Source organism: Oryzias latipes, chromosome 3, assembly GCF_002234675.1.
Source record: "Oryzias latipes chromosome 3, ASM223467v1".
Taxonomy (NCBI): Eukaryota; Metazoa; Chordata; class Actinopteri; order Beloniformes; family Adrianichthyidae; genus Oryzias; species Oryzias latipes.
Window position 1 is genome coordinate 3,710,705 of NC_019861.2, and position 22,569 is coordinate 3,733,273.

Sequence of the window (22,569 nt, forward strand, 5' to 3'; positions counted from 1 at the left end):
TAGCCCCAGACAGAGCTACTACGCAACTCAAAGTGCAGGAAGCATGTATTAGCATGTTGTTAGCAAATGCTAACAATGTAGCAGCATCTCACCCATGATGTAGTATAAAACGAATCTTTGTTTTACTGCTTAATTTTCATGTATTGCTAGTTAAATGAAGACACTGTGGTTAATCATTACTACTTGGAGCTGTTAATCCTCTAAGTGAGTTTTCTCAACTCTGGACATATTCTAACTGCTTTTTCTTTTATTCAGCTGAAATCCCTTAATCACTGAACAACTGATCTTGTGAGATGGCAGACCAAATAAGTCTGTAACCCTTGTGCTATCCTAGGCTCTTTAACATTGGGAGTTGGGTCATCTAGACCCACTAGACAGTGCTCTGAACCTTTTTTCTTCAATGATTTGTGATCTTCACTGGTGTCCATGGATTACATGAAATCTTTCCACCTTTATCCACCTTTGTCATGGTAGGGAGAACACGTCAATGGAAGGGGGGGGGGGGGTCATCTAAGATAGCACAAGGGGTTAAATCCACTTCAGTAAGAAGTTTTTGTTTATATTGGTTGCTGTGGTTTCATTTACTATTAGTATGCCAGCTTTGCTATGAACTTCTTTAATTATCATGAATTTATTCCAAGAGTTTTTCTGTTCAGTCTTTTGTCCAGTGTTGATTTTTATTTTGTTTTTTGTCAATAGGACATGCTGAGACAAGAAATGATTTTTATCAGTAAATTAGAGTCTGGACTTTCACAACCCCTGGACTTGGACTTTCTGCTGTTCACTTGTAGGCAAGAACTGTACCTCTGGGAAGCACCGTCCAGACATGTAAATATCCAGCCAGAGATTATCCAAGCTTTAAAAGAGTTCCTCAGACTGGTGTTGGACCACATTGATCGTCATAATGTGGCACTGACCCCAGTTCAAACTGTAAGCGGAGCAAGGGGGCAACCCATGTATGTGGTGGAAAAGGACAGACTGGTTGAACTTATTGCATTAAATCTTCAGGTGAAAAGCATAAGAAGATTACAGGGGATTTCAACCAGAACTGTCCATCGACGAATGACTGAATTTGGCCTGTCTGTCAACCAGACTTATAGTAATCTTACAGATGAAGAGCTGGATGATTCCATCCGGATCATAAAAACTGAAAATCCGACAGCAGGCTATCGGATGGTGAAAGGAAGGCTGAGGTCAATGGGCATCAATGTGCAGTGGAGAAGACTTGCAGCATCAATGCATCGTGTGGACTCGCTTGGAATTCTTTCCAGACTGACTGGACTTGGCTGTGTTGCGCAGAGAACCTATTCAGTCAGGACCCCTTTCACTGTGGCATGTGGACACTAACCACAAGTTGATTAGGTCTGTATGCTTGTGTGTGTGTTTTTGTTTTGTTTTTTGGAGGGGGGGGGGGGGTAGTGAAATGATGATTTGTCTTAACATTATATACTTCACCATAAAAATGCTTTTCTTAATGCCAACAGGTACAACATTGTCCTTTTTGGTGGAGTTGATGGCTACTCCAGAAAGGTAGGATTTAACCTAAAGCTTTGCACTGTTTTCTGCTTTACATTTAGACTGGTTTACCATAATGTTCTTATGGTTATGTAGGTGATGTGTTTGGAGGCCGCCACCAATTGTAACGGTTTCAGTTCCTTTGTGTTTTGTTCCTGGATTTCCTGTTTTATTTTGTAGGGTTTCCTGTTTTGTTGTTGTTTTGAGTTTTACCTTGCCCCATCAGTCCTGAGTGTTTCCACCTGTGTCTTGTTGCCTTGTATGTATTTAAGTCCTGTCTTTCCCTTCCTCCTGTGCTGGTCCATATTGTGTTGTTCCCTGGTTCTGTGTTTCGAGTTTCTAGCCTGCCGTCTGCAGTGGTTTTGGTTTTGTATCTTTAGTTTAGTTATTAAAGCTCCTGTTCCCCTGCAACCTCCTGCCTCCTCTCCTCTCTGCGCCTGGGTACTTCCCCACTCCCCCCGTAACACCAATAACCGTGCATCAACAGGTTTGCAGCATTCAAAACTGTTCATCCAAACAGAGGTGCATGGCATACACTCAAGGCACGGTTACAAATCTGATATGCAGACCTAAACTTTTTATCACAGATTTTTTAAAGTCAATTTGGAAATTGACTTTAAATATAGAGAGCTGTGTTCTGATCCAATGAGTTTTTTTTAAAGTTCTTTGTTATTCATTTGTGAAATAGGGTGAGAGGTGATCAGGGAGTAGAGAATGTGGACATAGCTAGATATATGTTCACCGTCCGTGGAACTGATCGTGGGAGTTTCATTTCAGGACAAAGTGTCCACAATCAACGGTTTGATTTGATTATTATTTTCCTTAAATCCATTTACACACTGCCTTTAACTCAATTGAAAAACAATTTACATGTTTCATGTCTCCAAGTCCCTGACATTACATGGCTTAAGTTGTGTGCTCTTAGAATTGAGCGTTTGTGGCGTGATGTCAGAGCATGTGTAACATCAAAATATTACAATGAACTTCACCTGCTGGAGATGGAACACCTACTTGATGTATCCTCCTGAGGTAAGGCAATATTGTGATGTTTGTGGAGGGGAAAGAAAAACTTTCAGTGCCATTCAGAGCTAAGTTAAATGTTAATCTGGCAAAAATACTTCAATTAATAAATACCAATTGTGCAGGACATTTTCAAAAGGCAATATTAAAAAGTCAAATGCATTAATTTATTGACTTGTTTTATTTCTTTAACTTATTTGTAAACATTTTCTTCACAGAAGGTTTGTTTGCAGTCCACCTGACATTCCTTCACAAACTCCAGAAGGACCTGGATGCTTTTGTGGAAGGTTGGAGCTGCCATCCACTCAGAACTAAAGGAAACAAAACCCCTGAGCAGTTGTAGCAAACTGGAATGATCCTCCATCCCACCAAAGAGCCAGAGAATCTCCAGGTTTGCATTTCAAAATACTTTAAAGGAAACGGTGCCAGTTTTAAAAGAGGAAAAAGCTGTTGGGGTGGGGAGTGGAAAAACAAAGCAAAACAATCCACTGATCTTACTTTCAGGATTTTCAGGAGCCAGACTTTGATTGGGATGTTGCGACTGATTTTGGAGATGTGCAGGGAGCTGTGGTGGTCCCTGAATTTGACCTTGCTGTCCCATAACAGAAGATTTAATTTTATTGTTGACAACAGAGATCTGGACAACAGAAGCCTGTTTTTAATCAGCTGGGGAAGAAGCGCCGCCCTCTTGCTCAGCGCTCTCTGCTTTTGTTCGTTTTTTTCATGTTTTTGTTGGTGCTACAGACACTGGAAGCGTTTACTCAGTACAGCAGGACGGAACTACTTCAAATTAGTTGGAATTGTCAATGTAATACTCCCCCAAAGTCGGACTTTATACCACCCGAGATCCAACGGACTACCACGGCCTTCACTATAGCCCCCTGTGGCCAAGGAGACGGCCACCTATGTCAGGATGTTATTTGTGGACTTCAGTTCAGCCTTCAACTCTGTGATCCCGGACAAGCTGACACTGAAGCTCCACAACCTGGGACTGCCTGCCTCCCTGTGTCTTTGGATCAAAGACTTTCTCACCAACAGGCCCCAAGTGGTGAGAATCAGGGACTCAACATCATCCACTCTGATCCTGAGCACAGGAACACCACAGGGGTCTGTCCTCAGCCCCGCCCTCTTCACTCTGTTCACCCACGACTGCTCCGCTATTCATCCCACAAACCTGGTTTTAAAGTTCACCGACGACACCACCGTAGTGGGTCTCATATCCAACAATGATGAGACTCACTACAGAGAGGAAGTTCAGCACCTTACAGGGTGGTGCGCTGACAACAACCTCATCCTGAACACCTCCAAGACCAAAGAGATCGTTGTGGATTTTAGAAGGACTAGAACGGTGGTACACACCCCCCTCCTCATTAACGGGGAGGAGGTGGAGCGGGTGGACCACATCAAGTTCCTGGGGATCCACATCACATCTGACCTCACCTGGTCGCTGCACACATCCCACCTGCGAGGAAGGCTCAGCAGAGACTCTTCTTTCTCAGGAAGCCTAAAAGGACTGGACTTTCATCACAACTTCTGGGGAACTTCTACAAGGCAACCATAGAGAGCATCCTCTGTCTGAGTGCCACGGTGTGGTACGGGAGCTGCACCGCTCAAGACAGGAAGGACTTGGCCCGGGTGGTGAAAACCGCACAGGAGATTGTGGGAGGACCTCTCCCACAACTCGACTCAGTGTACGACAGCCAGGTCCGACGGAAGGCTGGTCGTATAGCTGCAGACCCCACCCACCCAGGACATCAACTGTTTGTACCTCTTCCCTCTGGACAGAGATACAGGAGCATCAGAACCCACACGAACAGACTGAGGAACAGCTTCTTCCCAAGTGCAGTGAGGTCCATCCCCCCCCCCCCCCCCCCACACACACACACCCCCCATCACACAACTGGGTCAACGACACCCCCCCCCCCCCAGACTTAACATAACCCACTAACCCCTGTCAGCACACAGCTGACGATGCCCTGACTGTACTCTAAAACTATGTACGCAATTTTCATGCCGTGTGTGCAATATTCATTCTACATGTGGAATACTCACTCATATGTGCAATATTCACCCCACTCTACTGTACAGTATTTATGTCTTATATAGCTGCTTATCCTTTATTTTATTTTATTCTATCTTTTTATATTGTTGGAAGAGAGTTGCTGGAAAAAATTTCATTGTGCACTGCAGAATGATAATAAAAGATTCTGATTGTGATTCAGAATGTCTCCACCACCCAATCTATCAGCACAGGATCTCCACAGGGCTGTGTACTTTCTCCTCTGCTCTCCTCCCTGTACACCTACTGCTGCACCTCCAGCCATGACTCTGTCAAATTGATCAAGTTTGCAGATGACACCACCCTCATCGGGCGATGATATGTCTGCTTCTAGGAGGGAGGTGGACCGGCTGGTGTCCTGGAGCAGCATCAACAACCTGGAGCTGAACACCCAGAAGACAGTGGAGATGATGATGGACTTCAGGAAGGTCACAGCCCCCTCACCCCCTCTCATCCTGTCGAACTCTCCTATCACCATAGTGGACTCTGTCCTTTTCCTTGGCATCACCCAGGACCTCAAGTGGGAGCCGTCCATCAGCTCCCTGCTCAAAAAGGTCCAGCAGAGGATCTACTTCCTGCGGCAGTTGAAGAAAGCTGCCGGCCCAGATGATGAGATGATGGTGCAGCTCTACACGGCCATCATAGAATCCATCCTCACATCCTCCATCACCGTGTGGTACACTGGAGCCACAACCAGGGACATAAACAGACTGCAGCATATTGTGTACTCAGCTGAGAAGGTGATCGGCTGCGCCTTCCATCTGTCCAGGACCTATACGTCTCCAGAACCCGGGGCGTGCAGGTCGGATAGCTTCCGACCCTTCTCACCCTGGACATGGTCTACTAGAGCCACTCACTTCGGGCAGGAGGCTAAGGTCCATCAGGACCAGAACCTCGTGACATAACAGTTTCTCTCCCTCTGCAGTCAGACTCATGAACACCTTTTTAACTCCTCCCCCCTTAAACTTCACTTACATGTCCAGTCAGTCACCAGTCCACTACCTGCACCTTGATCATTCTCCGTTTGCACTGTTTGCACTACTTATTCTATTTATTATTCTGAACTCTGTGTAATTTTTTAATTTTTCTTACTGTTCTTCATTTTTTCTATTCTTAAATGTTTTATGTTGCACATTAGCACCACAGCAAATTCCAATTCTGTGAAACTGCTCAGTTTACTGAAAATGGCAATAAATACTCCTTGAATCCTTATATTATTTTTTACATTTACTCTCATGTTATTTTTAAAAAACAAAAATTGAAAACCATGTTTGGTTTTACTTTTTGAGTCCATGCGTTGATCCTTCTCCACAAAAAGCTCTATGATCTGTTGGAAAAGTCTTCCTTATTTTCCTTTAGTTAACAAGTTTCTTCCTCTCAATGGAGACACGACTTTACTCTGTTTCTTCTGCAACAGTGTAGAAAAGTAGCTGTCAGCTCACGCCTGCCCCCTGCTGGTTTAGGCTTGCCTCACCTGAAGCCAATGAGTTATATCGCTAGAGGAGACACGCCTGGCTGACGGTGGCGGAGCGCGACGCCATCTTCGTGAGGTCAACGGCGCCCTCATGACAATGCTTTCTATAGTCTTTGGTGGCATCTAAGTAGCTTTTATATAATTTATAAATATTTATGTTTATATGTGTTTATACATATATAAAAATATATAATATATGTATATAATTTATATATATACATCATTTGTTGTTGGGAAATAACAGAAACAGGCAGCCTTAAAAGCTCAAACTTTGATTAAATATGCATAGTTGCAGGACTTCTTACAAAAAACAATTACAAAGAATTTTTAAAAAGTTATTTTTAAACATGTAGAAGCTTTAGACCTCTTTGACATGCAATTTAAATTATTTAGAAAAGCCCAACAATAAGTCAATTGGAAGTCAATAATAATAATAAATAACAATATATACTGTACATCAGTGGTCCCCAACCTTTTTGTCACCTTTTGTCGGACCGGTGGGGGTGGGGGTGGGGTTTGAGGTGCAACGCAAGGCACTGCTGCCTGTCAAAGGCAGATTTCCCTTTTTTATCGGGTGCAGGTTCCTCTTCTGTCCCTTCATTGGACAGTTTCCCCTTGTCAAAGCAACTTTCTAAAGAAGTTTGTTTTTTGCTCATTTTGGTCGTTTGGGTTTAATTTTAGCGGGGTGTATCAAGTGATGTTTGGTGTCGCGACTTTGACGTACGTTAAGTGTGACGAATGTAACAGAGAAATTCCGGTCACTTTTCAAAATAAAACGTTTTTACCAAAAAAAAAACAATAAAATGGAAATTATTTTTTTCTTTCTGTGCGTCCCGGTGCCAAAATTTCCGTGGTTGGGGACCACTGCTGTACATAATAAGTCAATAATTATAATAAGAATAATAAATCACTAATAAATAATTATAACAAATCAATAGTAATTCAACCATAATAATAAATGATAATAATAAATCAATAATAATTCAACAATAAGTTCAAAAGTCAAAAGGTAAATTTTTTAATTACCCTTAAAAAAAAGAAAAACAATAAATTTACTGATTCATGTGAGTGATCAATTTGGTGTAACACAGATGGTATGGTGTCAGGTTTCAAGCAAACAGTCTGGCCTCTTATCAAAATCTGTTTCCACAAAGTGTTTTGAACATATCCAGACTGTATTTCTAGTTGGTACCACAGTGATCCATCTGGGTTTGCTGTTTTTATTGCTAAGGCCCACTTTTTTCCTTAAGTCTGAATCCATTGGAAACCTGCAAGAAAAGTTCAGTCACTGAGTCAGAAATGTATAAATCTATGTTTCTATAATAGCCTAGTCCTAGTTAGTATACTGTATATAGGTTTAACAAAATAAAATGCACATTTATGTCGACAGCAAATTATACGTACATCATCTCTACATGTTGATAATAGCCCTGCAGTATCATACATGTCAACATGTGTACTATTAATGAAGTCCCTGCAGTAATAAAAGAAAAAAATTATAATTAATATAAGTTTAAATGTTATGCCTTCCTCCTTCGTGGACTAATTTCTTCGATTTTGGCAGTTGAAACCCGCACAATGAAGTGGCATTTTGCAAAAAATGTGTTCACATGCATGCACTGCTGCAGTAACTTGACCTCACCAAGATGGCGGTGCTCTCCTCCCATGAGGAATCACGTGATGTCTCCTCTAGCGATAGAACTCATTGGCTTTGACCGTGCGTGTCTGTTAAAATTGAGTTCTGCAGTCAGCGCTCCTGAGCGTCACCCAGAGTTTCTGCTCCGTATGTGATTGCTCAACATTCAAATTCTGCGATTTTAACCTCAGAAACTGTTTTAACCCTTATGCTATCTTAGGTGACCCCACCCTTACATTGACGTGTTCTCCCTACCATGACAAAGGTGGATAAAGGTGGAAAGATTTCATGTAATCCATGGACACCAGTGAAGATCACAAATCATTGAAGAAAAAAGGTTCAGAGCACTGTCTAGTGGGTCTAGATGACCCAACTTCCAATGGTAAAGTGCCTAGGATAGCACAAGGGTTACACGTGTTGAGTCGACTGAAAATGTATCGTCAACACAGATCAGTGGAAAATAATATTTACTTATTTGACCTTTTTCTATTTAATCACAATCATGACAGCTGAAGCTGTGCCTCACTTGCCTTATCTGACCGCACGTCACTGATTGGTAGCTAATATGGAAATATAACACAGAACTAATCATTTCCAATACTGCATTAAGCAGTGAGGGGGACAAACAGTTCTTCCATCTGGATAGAACAAAAAACACTGGTGACAGTGTTGAGAGGAGGACAGAGATGCATCTACATATCTAAGTAAAAAAAAGTTTTTTGTGAGATATTCCTTTTTGTGAAACAATAGCAATCAGCTGTAAATATGAGCAGAACTATTATGACGACCACTGTCTGTCGGTACATCAGCTTTCAGGTTGATCAAGTCCTGAGCTGTAACCTCATCTGGTGGAACGTCAATCTCCATCTCCCCATGGCACAAGAAATTGTAGCACCATGTTTTAAGGAAGTTTGGTGCAGGACCTCCTTGGGCCAAACTTGTAGCCAAAATCTACCCACAGGTCCTTTTATGCGACAAAATCACAAACTGTATATAAACAACTTCTAAATTGATAAACTTTAACCTAGGCTATCTTGGAACATACTTGAAATTCTGGTCTTGGTAGTCCAAGATACTGTATTTGGGGATTTTGCCTTTTTCTCCATCTCCTTCAAAGTACTGTGCTTCAATTCCACGCACCATTTCTGTGCAAAAAAAACCCAGTTACATGTAATCTAACACTGGGATGAGAAATTGTCTGTACTGCTACTCCATGATTTGAAGTGGGAGTACTGAAAAACAAACCAGTAAGGAACTCTTTTCGTAGAGCACCTTCATCTATTCCATGTTCACCAATGAAGGAAACAAAGAGAAGATTCTTTGGCGAGGCTTTTTTTTGTCTTATCCACTGCTTCATCCCCCTTTGAAACAGGTCTTCCCTCGTTACTGAGATGTTAAATCTCATGTAAGCATCCACCCTCTTTTCAAGTACGACGAGGATGTCTGATGCACTAAAACAGGGTTCGATTAGACATCACAGATGGAGATGTGCGTCATTTTCTATTCATGTCTATGAAGACTCTCATTCATCCAGGTTGGTTCCATAGTAGTAGGTTTAGGGGATGTCATCTGGACTTGGTTTTAAAGTTGGAAGACGTTTCGCCTCTTATCCAAGAGGCTTTGTCAATTCTGAAATAGCTGGTCTAAGAGCTGGTATATATGCGCTCATGGGGGAGGAGTCAGACCTGAAACTGGAGGTGTTGTCCACTTAGCCTACATGGTTTCGGGTCGTTAATAGTCCTTTGTCCTCAGCTGGGGGTTGGGGAGCCAGTGACTCCCTCTCCAAATTGGTCGTCTCTTTCAGCGGTTAACGACTCAGGTGGAACTGGTTTGGTTTGTTTAGGTTTCAAAACACTGCCATAGATGGATGGAAGAATAAACCTGAGACCACCATTCTTATTAAGAGAAGGTTTATCCTTCTTGACAAAGATGGCTTCTTTCACTCCTCGCTCAAACCATCCTTTCTCTCTGGCTAGAATTCGGACTTCACTGTCCTCGAAAGAGTGGTTTGTGGCCTTCAGGTGGAGATGTACTGTAGACTCACGTCCACTTGGGTTGGCTCTGCGATGTTGGTAAAGTCGCTTGTGTAGAGGTTGTTTGGTTTCTCCTATATACTGTTCATTGCAGTTCTCTTTGCAGTGGATAGAGTACACAACATTACTCTGTTTGTAGCTGGGAATTTTTGGCTGAGGGTATTGACTGGTTTGAGATGAACTGGGATGTTATGTTGTTTGAAAATCCTTTTAAGTTTTTCAGACAGGCCTGAGATATAGGGAATTGAAATACTGTTCCGTTTCGGCTCTTGTTCCTTCTTGTCTTGTTTTCCTGTATGTTGGGATCTGGTGAATGCCCACTTGGGATATCCACAGGTTCGGAGGGCTTGGTGGATATGTTGCTCTTCCTTCTTCTTTCCGTCAGAGCTTGTGGGGACCTCCTGGGCTCTGTGTTGTAATGTCCTGATGACGCCTAGTTTGTGCTGTAAAGGGTGGTTTGAGTCAAATAACAGGTACTGATCTGTGTGAGTAGGCTTTCTGTACACTTCAACCTGGAGCTGTCTGTCCTCTCCAATGATCACAGCACAGTCTACAAAAGGCTAGGGGTGTTGTCCTTTGTGTCTTCCCTGGTGAACTTGATGTTCTTGTCTACTGTGTTGATAAGATCTGTGAAAGTCTCCACTTCCTGGCTTTTGATCTTGACCCAAGTGTCGTCCACATATCTGAACCAGTGGCTTGGAGTAGTACCTGGGAAGGAGTCCAGGGCTCTTCTCTCGACTTCTTCCATGTACAAATTGGCGACAATGGGTGAGATTGGAGAGCCCATAGCACAGCCGTGCCTCTGCCTGTAGAAGTTTCCCCTGAATTGGAAATATGTGGAGTTGAGGCACACTTCCAGCAGTTCGCAGATGTGGTCTGGTGTCAGATTTGTTCTGTCTTGTAGCTGAGAATCCTGCAGTAATCTCTTCCTCACTGAAATCACTGCCTTCGTGGTGGGAATGCAGGTGAAAAGGGAAGTTACGTCGTAAGACACCATCGTCTCGTCAGAATCCAGCTGAAGATGTTTGGCTTTGTTTGCAAAATCTTTTGAATTCCTAACATGATGCTCTGTGTTGCCAACTAGAGGGGCCAAAATAGTAGCCAGGTGTTTAGCCATGTTGTAAGTTATTGAGTCAATGCTGCTGACAATGGGTCTCAGTGGTATTCCTTCCTTGTGGATTTTTGGGAGGCCATAAATGCATGGAGTGGTATTACCGGGGTACAGTCTGTAATAAAGAGGCTTGTCGATGACTTGATCTCTCTCCAGTCTTTGTAGGCAGTCTATAACCTTTTTCTTGTAGCCGCTGGTTGGGTCTCTTCTCAGTGCTTTATATGTGTCTTCCAACTTTAAAACCAAGTCCAGATGACATCCCCTAAACTTACTATAATTTTCTATTCATGTAACAAAGTTCATTCCACTGCATATCTGCTGTGGTGTCCATGCAGGTCTTTGCAAACTTCAACTTCCTCTGCGATGTTACTGTAAGAAAAATTGAGACAAAAGAAAAGGGTCACAACATGTTTTAATAAAAAAAGAAATTCTGTCCCTTCCTATGAGGAAAATCCCTGTTGTTACCTCTCCCCACAAACACCTGTGTGTGCACAGATTTCATCCTTGGTAAAAGGTTGACAACACAGTGGACAAGCAACCTATGAAATTAATGAGTCTAAGTTATAATCACTCAGTACTTAATTGTTGCACTTGTAGGCTGTCAAATAAACATAATAATGGTACTTTATAATGTGTACTGTGGTGTGCTCACCTTACTCTCCAAAACTTGTGTCAGCATTTCTAGTAGGATCTGTAACGGTTGTTTGTATAAAACATAATTCAACACTACTTACTAATCAAACTTCCTTGTAATTTAGCTTGTACCATACAAGTGTTTGTAATGGACACATGCAACTTTTTTTTGGTGTCTACTTTGTCTATCTGGCAGAGAAAACCCAAGGAGTGGGAGACGAGCATAATTTGAGGTGCTAAAGAAATTATAGGAAAGCATTTGCAATATCAACTGTGACAAAAATTTTGGAAATATCAAAAGAAATGAACAATGCTAGACTTCACGAAATTAACAATTATAATTATATTAAAGAAAATAAAATTAATAACTCAATACATCATCATCCTCAACAATATCCTTGTCTTCTGCAGAAACCGTCTGTCCAAATTAACATAAGATAGTGGAATAAGACAAAAAGCATTGGACAGTGCCTCAACTTGAATCTATATAAGTTGAGATATTTGCACGCCTAATGATCCTAGATGATGTATTAGACAAGGTTCTGCCAAAGCAGCTTGGATTGAATACAATTAAAAAGTTAAAAAAATAAATGGTTTTATATGAAGGTAGATGCCTTCCTTGTTGACTTAATGGTCACTGGGCCTCATTTCAAGGGTTAGGTATTTTGGCCAGGTTCAACGAGAGGAGGCAGGGGCTATCTGCTGACCCATTACAGAGAGCATATCTATTAGCTGGTCCGAAAACCTTTTGGCGTTGCACCGAAGGAACTAGAGGAAGGTATGGGGAAAAAGACACATGGAAATCTTTGCTAAGAATGCTGCTCCATTGACTTGAAGTGGGTCAATGACTAGAACATAGGATATGTTCGTTGTGATACAAACAAACATCAAAAGAAAGGCTCGATTTCAGATTGTATATTTTACTCTGACAGCCATACCTCATTATTGATCCTACATTCCTTGACATGCAGCCCCAGGAGCTGCAGTGGCACATAGCTCTGACATGAGAGACACCGTGCATTTGGCATTGCCTGGAACTCTGGAGCAGACATGGGCAGTAGTGTCAAGAGTGTGCAGGATAGCCAAGACTTTCCTGTCCTGATAATGCAGGTCCCAGTGTATCCCTCATTGTCAGGTGGTACAAGGATGAGTTTTCGTTGGCCTAATCCTCCTGTTTCCATCAACATTAAAAATCATCAGCTCTTTGTTCCGAGAAAAATTCTCAAACATAACTTCATCAGTAACTAAATCAATTCAAACTGAGATACATTTGAAAAGAGACAACAAAGTTTTACCCATGGCTTTGTAAAGCATCCCTGCCCCTTCCAGTTGACTCATTTTGGGGTACACCTCACACAGAAGGTCTGTGACCCGTGGGTGCCAGTAGTAAACACTTTAATCAAACATTTTTTCCCCCACCTGTACCTAAATCCACTTTTAGTAGTTTGATGTGAGGTAAAGTACCTGCTTATGGATTATTATGGAATATTGATCGTTCTTTTTCCCAACCCAGCCTGTGAAAGCATGAGCTCCTCTGAGGGATTAGGAGTTTTTTCCGAGGCACTCGGCAAAAGGCAGAACTGGACGGATGAAGTTTTGCTGCAGAGCCTTTTATTGGTCATTCGTAATTGGGGTCTTGCATTGGTCCTCTGTTTAGATAACCCGGGGAAACTTCTAAAAGAATTTTGGGGGGAAAAAATTAAAGACGTGTCACTAAACTTCTCTCTTACTTACCACTTATCTCTCTAACAATAATAATAATAATAATAATAGTAATGTGGCACTGTAATTTAAAGCACAAACCTTATTTACCTTCAGTTACAACATTTACTCAATCGTATCGTAATTAATTTATTTTAAGTTTCTTTATACAGCACTACTAACAACCTCAGTTGACCAAAGAACTGTACAGCATAAAAACAAGAGAAAATCGAGAATAAGCAATAACACAGGCAGCTATATCTTAATAATAATCATATAGACATATCTTTTTTAATAGCAACATCTGAACCAGGCCATGCTTTGCTGCACAATGCTGCGGCCTGTCCACACACATGTACACACTACAGATATTGTTCACACACGCATACCTATGCATTCAAACCAACTAGTGTGAGATATTTCATTCCATCACACAAAATATTAGTGCAAAGGTGAGCTAACACCTGTGCTCAAGTGAGTGTTTATGTTCCTCTAAAATGCATGATGGAATGTAAAATGGAAGGAGAGTGCCAGTCATCCCCATACAGAGACCCCGCCGCAGCAGCAGTGGCAGCTAGAACCCCCCAACGCCCACACGGTAGCAAATAGAGTTCAACCGCCCCACAGGCGACCACATCCATCACCCAGGCCAGGGCCAGCAGGACCACCACTGGGGCCCCCAAAGCCAGAGAGAAGGGAGGCATGGGGGGGACAGAGAGCGCAGCTCCAGCCCAACAAGGAGAGCAGCCCCCCCCCGCCGCGCAGGGAGGGCCCAACGCGGGACCCCACCCCAGAAGACCGCCCACAGCCCCAGACGAGCACCCCACCACCACCCAGAAGTTCTGGGCATCCTCCCACCCCAACCCCAAGTACGAGCCAGGACCCCCCAAGGGAGACCCGCCCAGCACTCCAGGCAGCCACCCATCCGGCCCAGGGTTGGTCCAGGAGAGAGGAGGGGAGGGGCCAGCCATCCCCGCCCAGGAGGAGGACCCCCAGGGGAAGAGGGGGTCCACAGGAAGTGTTGTAAGAATGGCCCAACCAGGTTCACCCACAGTTGGAAATTTGGCAAGGCCCAGCGCTCAGGGGCAAGGACCAGAACCCACACCACAGGGACTCAGACACCCCCAGGCTCAGATGTGATGTGATCCCCGGCTCTTGGTCTTGCCAGAGAACTCAGGGATCCTTCTCTCTGCGTGGAGAGAGGACTGCCGGGCCCGAGAAGCCAGCACCCAAGGAACACGGCCGCCGTTGCCAAGGGCCCAGTACCCCCTACCAGGGATGAGGTAGGGTCAAATGGTCTCAGGTCCCACCTTCCTTGTGAAATGCATGTGTGTGTGTGTTTGTGAGGGTGTGTGTGTGCGTGTTTGTGTTGGAGTGTATATTTGAGGAGTAAAGGGTGTGTGCGCTAAGGGGGTGCAGTTAAAATTGGCGGGTAGGGCACTAAAGGACATCTGCTGCATGCTGGCAGTGATGTCCAAGCACCCCCCTACCAAGGCTCCTACATGTCTAAGGCGCAATTAAAACCGAGAGGGGGGGCCTATTCCATACGGCAACCATGGGAGGGGGGCCACTGCCAACTAGCTCCTCCCCCCAGGTGCATCGCAGGCTGAACCCCCCATCACCCTAATAATAGATTATATGAGGAAGAGGAGAAGTCATTTAAATTACTAGTGTAGTAGATATGGTAAATATTTTCATAGTCAGTTACAGTGTGTACATAATTTCATAAAATGTATGACAATCCATACTGCTCAACAAATCCTGCAAACACTTATTTATTGACAATATAAGTGCCTTTTTTTAGGATTTTAAACACAGAAACATATCTTTCATCCATTACAGCGGCTTCAGTGGATGAAGAACTGCCCTCTGACCCACTAACTGCCCCTTATCCATGACTGACAGGAATCCAACACATCTGGTTTCCAGAGGAGGAATTGAGGTTCTATCCACATTTGTTTTTCCCAGGAATGACAATGATGGAGGAAGCTACCATCAGCAGGACTTCAAATACACTGTAGTTAGTGAAGAAGAGGTGAATAGAACATGGTTTGTGTACTCGAAAAAAAATAATAGGCTTCTGTGTTTTATGCTGCAAATTTATTTTCCAGAAAGAAAATGAGTTTAACAAACCCTGGATTTAATGTCTGGAAGCATGCCAGTTCTTTGATCACCTCACATGACAATAGATCATATCCACTGCATGAAGACTTGGAAAGAATTAGCTGGAAGGATAAAAAAGATGATCAAAATGTTCCTAAGATCATCCATGGATCAAGATCGGCTATCTGGTTTGGTAGTTAGAACCATAAACCACACAACAGCTGAGACACTAACATATGAGAATTTGATTGATGACTTTGCCGTATTAAGGCAAAACCGGCACATTTTTAGTTTAAGAAAAGCAGACCAAGTTCATAGTTTAAGCTATTTTTTAGAATTTTTTATTTGGTTAAATAACTTCGTTGTTTTGACTGTATGTTTTGGGTCGTTGTCCTGTTGGAAGACCCATCCACCACCCATTTAAGCCTCCTGGTGGAGGGAAAGAGGTTCATCCATCCTCCCATCCACATGGCAAACCATAGTGTTTCCACCTCCATGCTTGACAGTAGGGATGGTGTTCTTATGGTCATAGGAAGCATTTCTCTTCCTCTAAATAGGACAGGTTGAGTTAATGACAAAGAGCTCCATATTGGTCTCATCTGACCACAGCACCCTCTCCCAATGTCTGTCTGAATCCGGGCCGGCCAACCCTGATTCTCAAGAGCCTCAACCCTGCCCGATTTCCAGCTCTCTTTTCACTGCTTGATGCTGACTACCTAAATCAGGTGTGTTCAGTCAATCAGGATGTGGAATTATGGAGAGAAATTAGACTCAGTCGGATTTGTGCGTGCGTAATTCTTGATTTGTGCGTAAATTAGGATTTGTGTATGCATATTCTAGCTTTGTGCGTGCGTAAATTAGGATTTATGCATAAATAAACGTGCATAAATAAACACAGCACTTACGGACGAATTTGTGAGACGTGAAAACAGTCTCACCGTAGATCCGTGCGTAACTTTGGCTTCGTGTGTGCGTAACAAGGGATTCGTGCGTGTTTTTTAAAGATGTGTGTGTGTAAGTAGTTTCAAGCTGTTGTAATCTTAATTTGTGCATACGTAAATTGCATTTTGTATTTTTTTCATTTTATATTTTTTTAACTTATACACAAAACGTATTATGAGTAACAAATCACGCACAAATCCAAATTTATGCACAAATCCTATTTTACGCACGCACAAAGCAAGAATATGCATACACAAATCCTAATTTACGCACAAATCAAGAATTACGCACGCACAAATCCGACTGAGTCTAATTTCTCTCCATATGGAATCACCTGAGTCAGCTCATCAGCAGGAAGCTGGTCAGTGAGGACTGGAAGGCAGGCAGGATTGTGGATCTTGAGGACCAGGGTTGGCCAGCCCTGCTCTAAATCATGAAGGTGTTCATTGGCAAACTTCAGGTGGGTCTGGATATGTGTCTTTTTAAGCAGGTGCACTTTGCCAGCACCGCAAGATGTGAAACCGTTATGGTGTAAAGTCTGACCAATGGTTTTCCTGGTGACTGTGGTTTAGCTGCTTTGAGATCATCAACTAACTCCTGCCGTGTTGTTTTCTCTGTTCTCATGATTGTGGAAACCCCACCAGGTGTGATCTGGTCTGGAGCCCCACCCTAAAGGGGATTTCCTGTCTCACTGTTCAAATGAAACTTACGTCAGGATGACAGACTGTCAATTTCTATTTATGCAGATAAAACTACAAAATCAGCAAGGAATCAAATACTTTTTTTCTTGTTCTGTAAGGATATTATCAGGAACAACCAATAAGGAATGTGAACAATCCTCCAAATTGCACGAATATTCAGGTTTAAACATGGAAAAACTATACATGCAGAACTATAAACCATACTCCCAGTCCACTGTTTGTGGGGGGTGGGGGTACTCATTCTGAGACACTTGCAGTCTTCAGTTGAGTTTAATTTGGATATCTTTTAGTCCAGTAAAGGCCTACATATGTTTATGCCCACACACTAACGACAAACCACCAGTCCTGAAGACGACACCCTTGTAGTATAGTTAAGTTCCTGAATTATCGTGAGATAGACTAATAGAGAGAGCGGGAAAGGACAGAAGGACAGGAGACGAGGAAGCTGGAAGATTGAATGAAAGGTGTGTCAAATAAAACAAGATAAAATTAAACTAATGACTGTTTATTTGGACAACACAACATTTTTGGAGACGAGGATTATTTTTCAAAGGATCCCTTGACGAAGAAGGACGACTAGGATTTTACGTCCCAGCCAAGGAAGAAAGAAAAGAAATTCAGCAGTGTCGTCTGACGAGCAGCACAAAGGATCTGCATGAGCTGCACAAGGACCAAGCTATGCTCAGCTAGCCCCGCCGGTTCCGCTGAACCTTGGGCATCAGATTTATTCACGGAATATAACCTATGGATGGACTCCTATAGATTTTCCGAAGTTGCCAGTGGTACGATTAATGCACAAGATTCGGTAAGAAGAGCCACACTGTTGCATTGCATTGGAGCGCCAACTCAGAGGATTTTCGCCAATCTTCCTGGAGACAAAGGTACGCATGCTCAGACTGTTGCTGCGCTAGACGCGTATTTTACTCCACGGAGAAATATAGTTTTGGAGCGACACAAGTTCCGGCTCCGAGCTCAGTACCCGGATGAAACGGTTGATGCGTTTGTTAATGCATTAAGAGAGCTGGCAAAGTCATGTGACTTTGGGGCAGTGGAGAATGACATGCTTCGGGATCAGATAGTGGAGAAATGCGTGATGAAACGGCTACGCGACAAGTTATTACAGGAAGATGGACTGAGTTTAGACAAAGCATTGTCAATTGCACAAGCTTTTGAAGCAGCGCAGGCAGAATCTAAACTTTTCACTGAGAGTTCTGGTCACAGAACAAGGGAAAATCAAGTGAATTTCACTAAGAAAAGCGCACGCGCAAATGGCGGATGTGCAGCCGGAGCGGCGCGTGACACAAAAGGCAGCCAAGAGCGAGCCGACAGCGACACCCAGTGTCACAGATGTGGAATGAACACTCACACAGCAGATGAATGCGGTGCAAAAACAGCGATGTGTCTTTTCTGTCAGAAAACAGGACATTACGCGCGAATGTGTTTTAAAAAGAAAAAGAACGCGCACGCCACAACTAAAGACAGGAATAGAGAGAAAGAAAAGATAAAATCCAGGAAACCTGTGAGAGCAGTTGTACAGAATGCTTCTGACTCTGATTCCGATGAGTTTGTCCATGCTGTGAATTCTGAAGGCACTGAGACAATTAAGGTAAATAGACAATGGCTGAAAATGGTCATAGACACAGGAAGTGGCAGAAATTTCATTGGAAAGGATCTTTATAGGAGAATAATGTCCACTAAAACAGAACTGAAACCAACCAAAAAGAGATTTTATTCTCAGACAACTCCACTTAAATGTGTGGGTTACTTTGAGGCAGAAATTAGATGGAAGAACAACATAATCATGGACAAGATATATGTGAGCAATTTTTGAGTTAAAAATATTTAACACAGGGGGAAAAATGAACACTGTAGAACAGACGCAACGATTCAGCGAGCTCGTTAAAGAATACCCACTAGTCATTAAAGGACTTAGTCAGATTAAGGGTTACAGTCATAAGGTCACAGTTGATGAAAAAGTCCCTCCTGTAGCACAGGGTTTGAGGAGAGTCCCTTATCCTATGCTAGAAGCTGTAAACCAGGAACTAGATAAGATGCTTGAACAAGGTATAATAGAAAAGGTGAATGAAGGATCAGAATGGGTTTCAAATATCCTGATTGTACCAAAGAAAGACACAAAAGAAGTGAGGCTATGTGTAGACCTCAGAGAAGTGAACAGAGTAGTGATCAGGGAAAGACACCCAGTACCAACAGTCGATAGCATCTTACAGGCAGTTCAAGGACCTAAAGTGTTCGCTAAGTTAGATGCAAGGAAAGGGTTTTGGCAGTGGGACTTGGCACCAGAATCCAGACCTCTGACGATGTTCATTAGACAGAGAGGTTGCTACCGCTTCAGAAAAGTTCCCTTTGGATTATCGAGTGCACCAGAAGCCTACCAGAAGGCTATGGACATCGTGTTATGTGGAATGCCTGGCACAGTTTGCACTACATCACTATGATGTAGTGGTCTTTGCAGAGAGTGAAGAGCAGCTTGAACAGAGACTAAGGCAAGTCTTTCAGAGACTTCAGGACCGAGGTTTAACCCTCGACAGAGACGAGTGCATTTTTGGACTACAGCAGATTGAGAAACTTGGACACGTGATCACTGCGGAAGGAATCAAACCAGACCCAAGAAAGGTTGAAGCCATTTCCAAAGCACCCAGGCCTGAAAATGTTCAGCTACTACGCTCGTTCCTAGGCACCTGTGAATTTCTGATGAAATTCATACCGAACTATGCAAACTTATCAGAACCACTACGGAAGCTGACTAGAAAAGGACAAGTGTGGGAATGGATGAATGAAGCAGAGAGCTCATTCCAAGCAATGAAAGAAGTGTTGGTGAGTGAGCCATGCTTGGCATACTTTAAACTAGGTGCACCCACAGTAGTCATTAGTGATGCAAGCCCAGTAGGACTAGGCGCAGTTTTTGCTACAGACTCAGCAAGATGGACAGAACAAGCCAGTAGCATATGCAAGTCGTTCGTTGACTCCAACTGAAGGTCGTTACTCCCAAATAGAATGTGAGGTTATAGGTTGTGTATGGTCGGTGGAACATTTTAGAACTTACTTGTGGGGAGGCAAGTTTACTTTGCAAACAGACCACAAACCTCTAATTTACATGTTCAACCCAGACAAAGCGACGCTGACACCTCCACGAATACAGAGACTTGGCTTAAGACTACAACCATACGACTACAAGATGGAACACATAGTTGGAAAGTCCAATGTTGCTGACTAACTCTCACGACTTCCTTTACCTGAGACTGAGTGTAACGAGTATGTGGAAACATATGTAGGCAAAGTCTTGTCATTGACAATGCATGGAGTACAAGCTATGAACCTTCAGGACATAAAGCAGAAAACAGCTGAGGATGAAACACTGAAACAACTAAATAAAATCATTGAGACAGGAATATGGCCAAATCCAGTTCCGGCGGAACCGCAGCCATATAACAGATGTGCAAAAGAGTTATGTACATATGACGGACTTCTAGTAAGAGGACACAGGATGGTAAGCAAAGCACTGTCGATTGGACACGAGACTCACCAAGGGGTGGTTCGTTCCAAACAATATCTAAGGAGTAAATTCTACTGGCCCATCATGGACTTAGATGTAGAAAGAATGATCAGAAACTACTCCGCCTGTGTTCTCAACCAGCCACTACATGAAGACCAACTCCTCCAACCACTGGAACTGCCACCAAGACCATGGACTAAGATTGGTATGGATCTGGTAGGTCCTATCCAAAACCAGTACATACTGACTGTGATAGACAACTACACTTCATTTCCAGAGGCTGTTGTTATCTCAGACATTTCTTCAGCTACTGTAGTTATAGAACTGACAAAGATATTTGCTAGATTTGGATATCCCCATAGAGGCTGTTACTGACAATGGCAGGCAGTATGTAGGACAGGTTTTAGAGTCATTTATGAAGTCATGTAGAATTAAGCACATCAGAGCATCACCTTATTTTCCACAGAGCAATGGTAAAGTGGAGAGGTTTCACAGATACCTAAAGAAAGCATTCAGGGCAAGCAAATGTGAAGGAAAGACATGGAAAGAAGAACTTCCAAAAATATTAATGGCATATCGTTCGACACCACACAGAGCGTCAGGAGAAACACCAGCCATGTTAATGTTTGGAAGAGACATTCGCACTAAATATCCAAATCTTGAAAAAGATCTACCTCTAACAGAAAAGGAGAAAGCCACAGATGTAAGAAAGCATCACCGGGAATACCAGACCAAAATGAAACACTACGCTGACCAGACCAGCAGAGCAAAGGAGCACAGTTTTAAAGCAGGTGATATAGTTTACATTGCGAGTATGGAAAATGGAAAACTGGATCCAACATTCAGAGAGACTCGCTATGTATTGCTGAAGAACACCTCTGACAACTCTTTTGAACTGGTCAACAGAGAGGATGGATCTAAAATGATCAGGAATGTCAAACATCTTCGTAAAACACCACTGGATGTTGACTTTGACATCCCAGAGCCTTCATCAGCCTGCAGTGAACCAAACTATCATGAGGCAAAGGATGCGTCAACTGCAGAGACTACTCCAGCAGTTGAGATTCCACCAGAACGTGACCCCTCTTCATCACTACCAGGAACGGCCGGGTTATCAGAAAGCCCATCAGATACAGAGAGACTTAAATAGAAGAAGAAAAAACAATAACGTGTATCTGTTCTCATTTGTTGACAAGTTTTGTTACAACTGTATTTGAAAAGAATTTGATTTTAGTTTGAGAACAATGTGATTTGTTTATTATAAGAAAATTTATGTGGTAGGAAGTTTTTATTCTAAACAAGGGAGGAAAATGTAGTATAGTTAAGTTCCTGAATTATCGCGAGATAGACAGATAGAGAGAGCGGGAAAGGACAGAAGGACAAGAGACGAGGAAGCTGGAAGATTGAATGAAAGGTGTGTCAAATAAAACAAGATAAAACTAAACTAAAGGACTGTTTATTTAGACAACACAACACCCTGATACTGAACCTGACCTTCACCTCTGAAATAGTCAGAGCGTTAAATACCAGAATTCTACTTTAGCTCAGAAAAATCTCTTTGGATCAGCCTACAGCTGAACTGTGTCCTAAATATGCAAGCTCCACACGCAGAGTCCCCAACTGGGAACCAGGGCTGGTGCAAACCGCTACACCATTGTGCAACCTCTTTTTCATTGGATTTATTTGAATTCCTATTCATCTTTGGAAGAGCTTAGTCTCAAAACATTACAAATACTGAATATGGAATAACTTTCAACCTGGATTGTTGCATCAACAGTCTCTTTAAATCAAACAATATTTATATTTATGTATTTATTGATTTGTTCATACAGACTTGGCACCATTGAATGAATAGGATAGCTGGTACTGTCGTCGATACTTTGCACCTGCTCCTGTCACACTGCTGTAAGTTTTCTTTTTTTTTAAGTGGAGACGCTACAAAAGGAAAAAGGAAAATAATCGGGGAGGGGGGGGCCGTAAAATATTTTATAAAATTAATTAAAGTAGCTGCTGACATGTAAAAACAATCCAAAAATTCACGGGCACCTTAAAAATATTTTAAATCTTAAAGTCTTTTGGATTGTTTGGGACTGGATGACGTCGTGCGTGATGACGCAGAGGGCCGTG

At 42.7% G+C, this 22,569-nt stretch overlaps 1 long non-coding RNA gene and 1 pseudogene across 1 annotated transcript; one reads left to right on the forward strand and one right to left on the reverse strand.

Moving 5' to 3' along the window:
- Positions 1-732: 732 nt before the first annotated feature.
- On the forward strand, positions 733-1,637 carry LOC111946842. The gene is made up of 3 exons (XR_002872623.1): positions 733-1,362; positions 1,485-1,530; positions 1,612-1,637. It is a non-coding gene; the product is annotated as an uncharacterized LOC111946842 (long non-coding RNA).
- Positions 1,638-9,590: 7,953 nt separating this feature from the next.
- On the reverse strand, positions 9,591-11,527 carry LOC111946769 (annotated as a pseudogene).
- Positions 11,528-22,569: the final 11,042 nt, after the last annotated feature.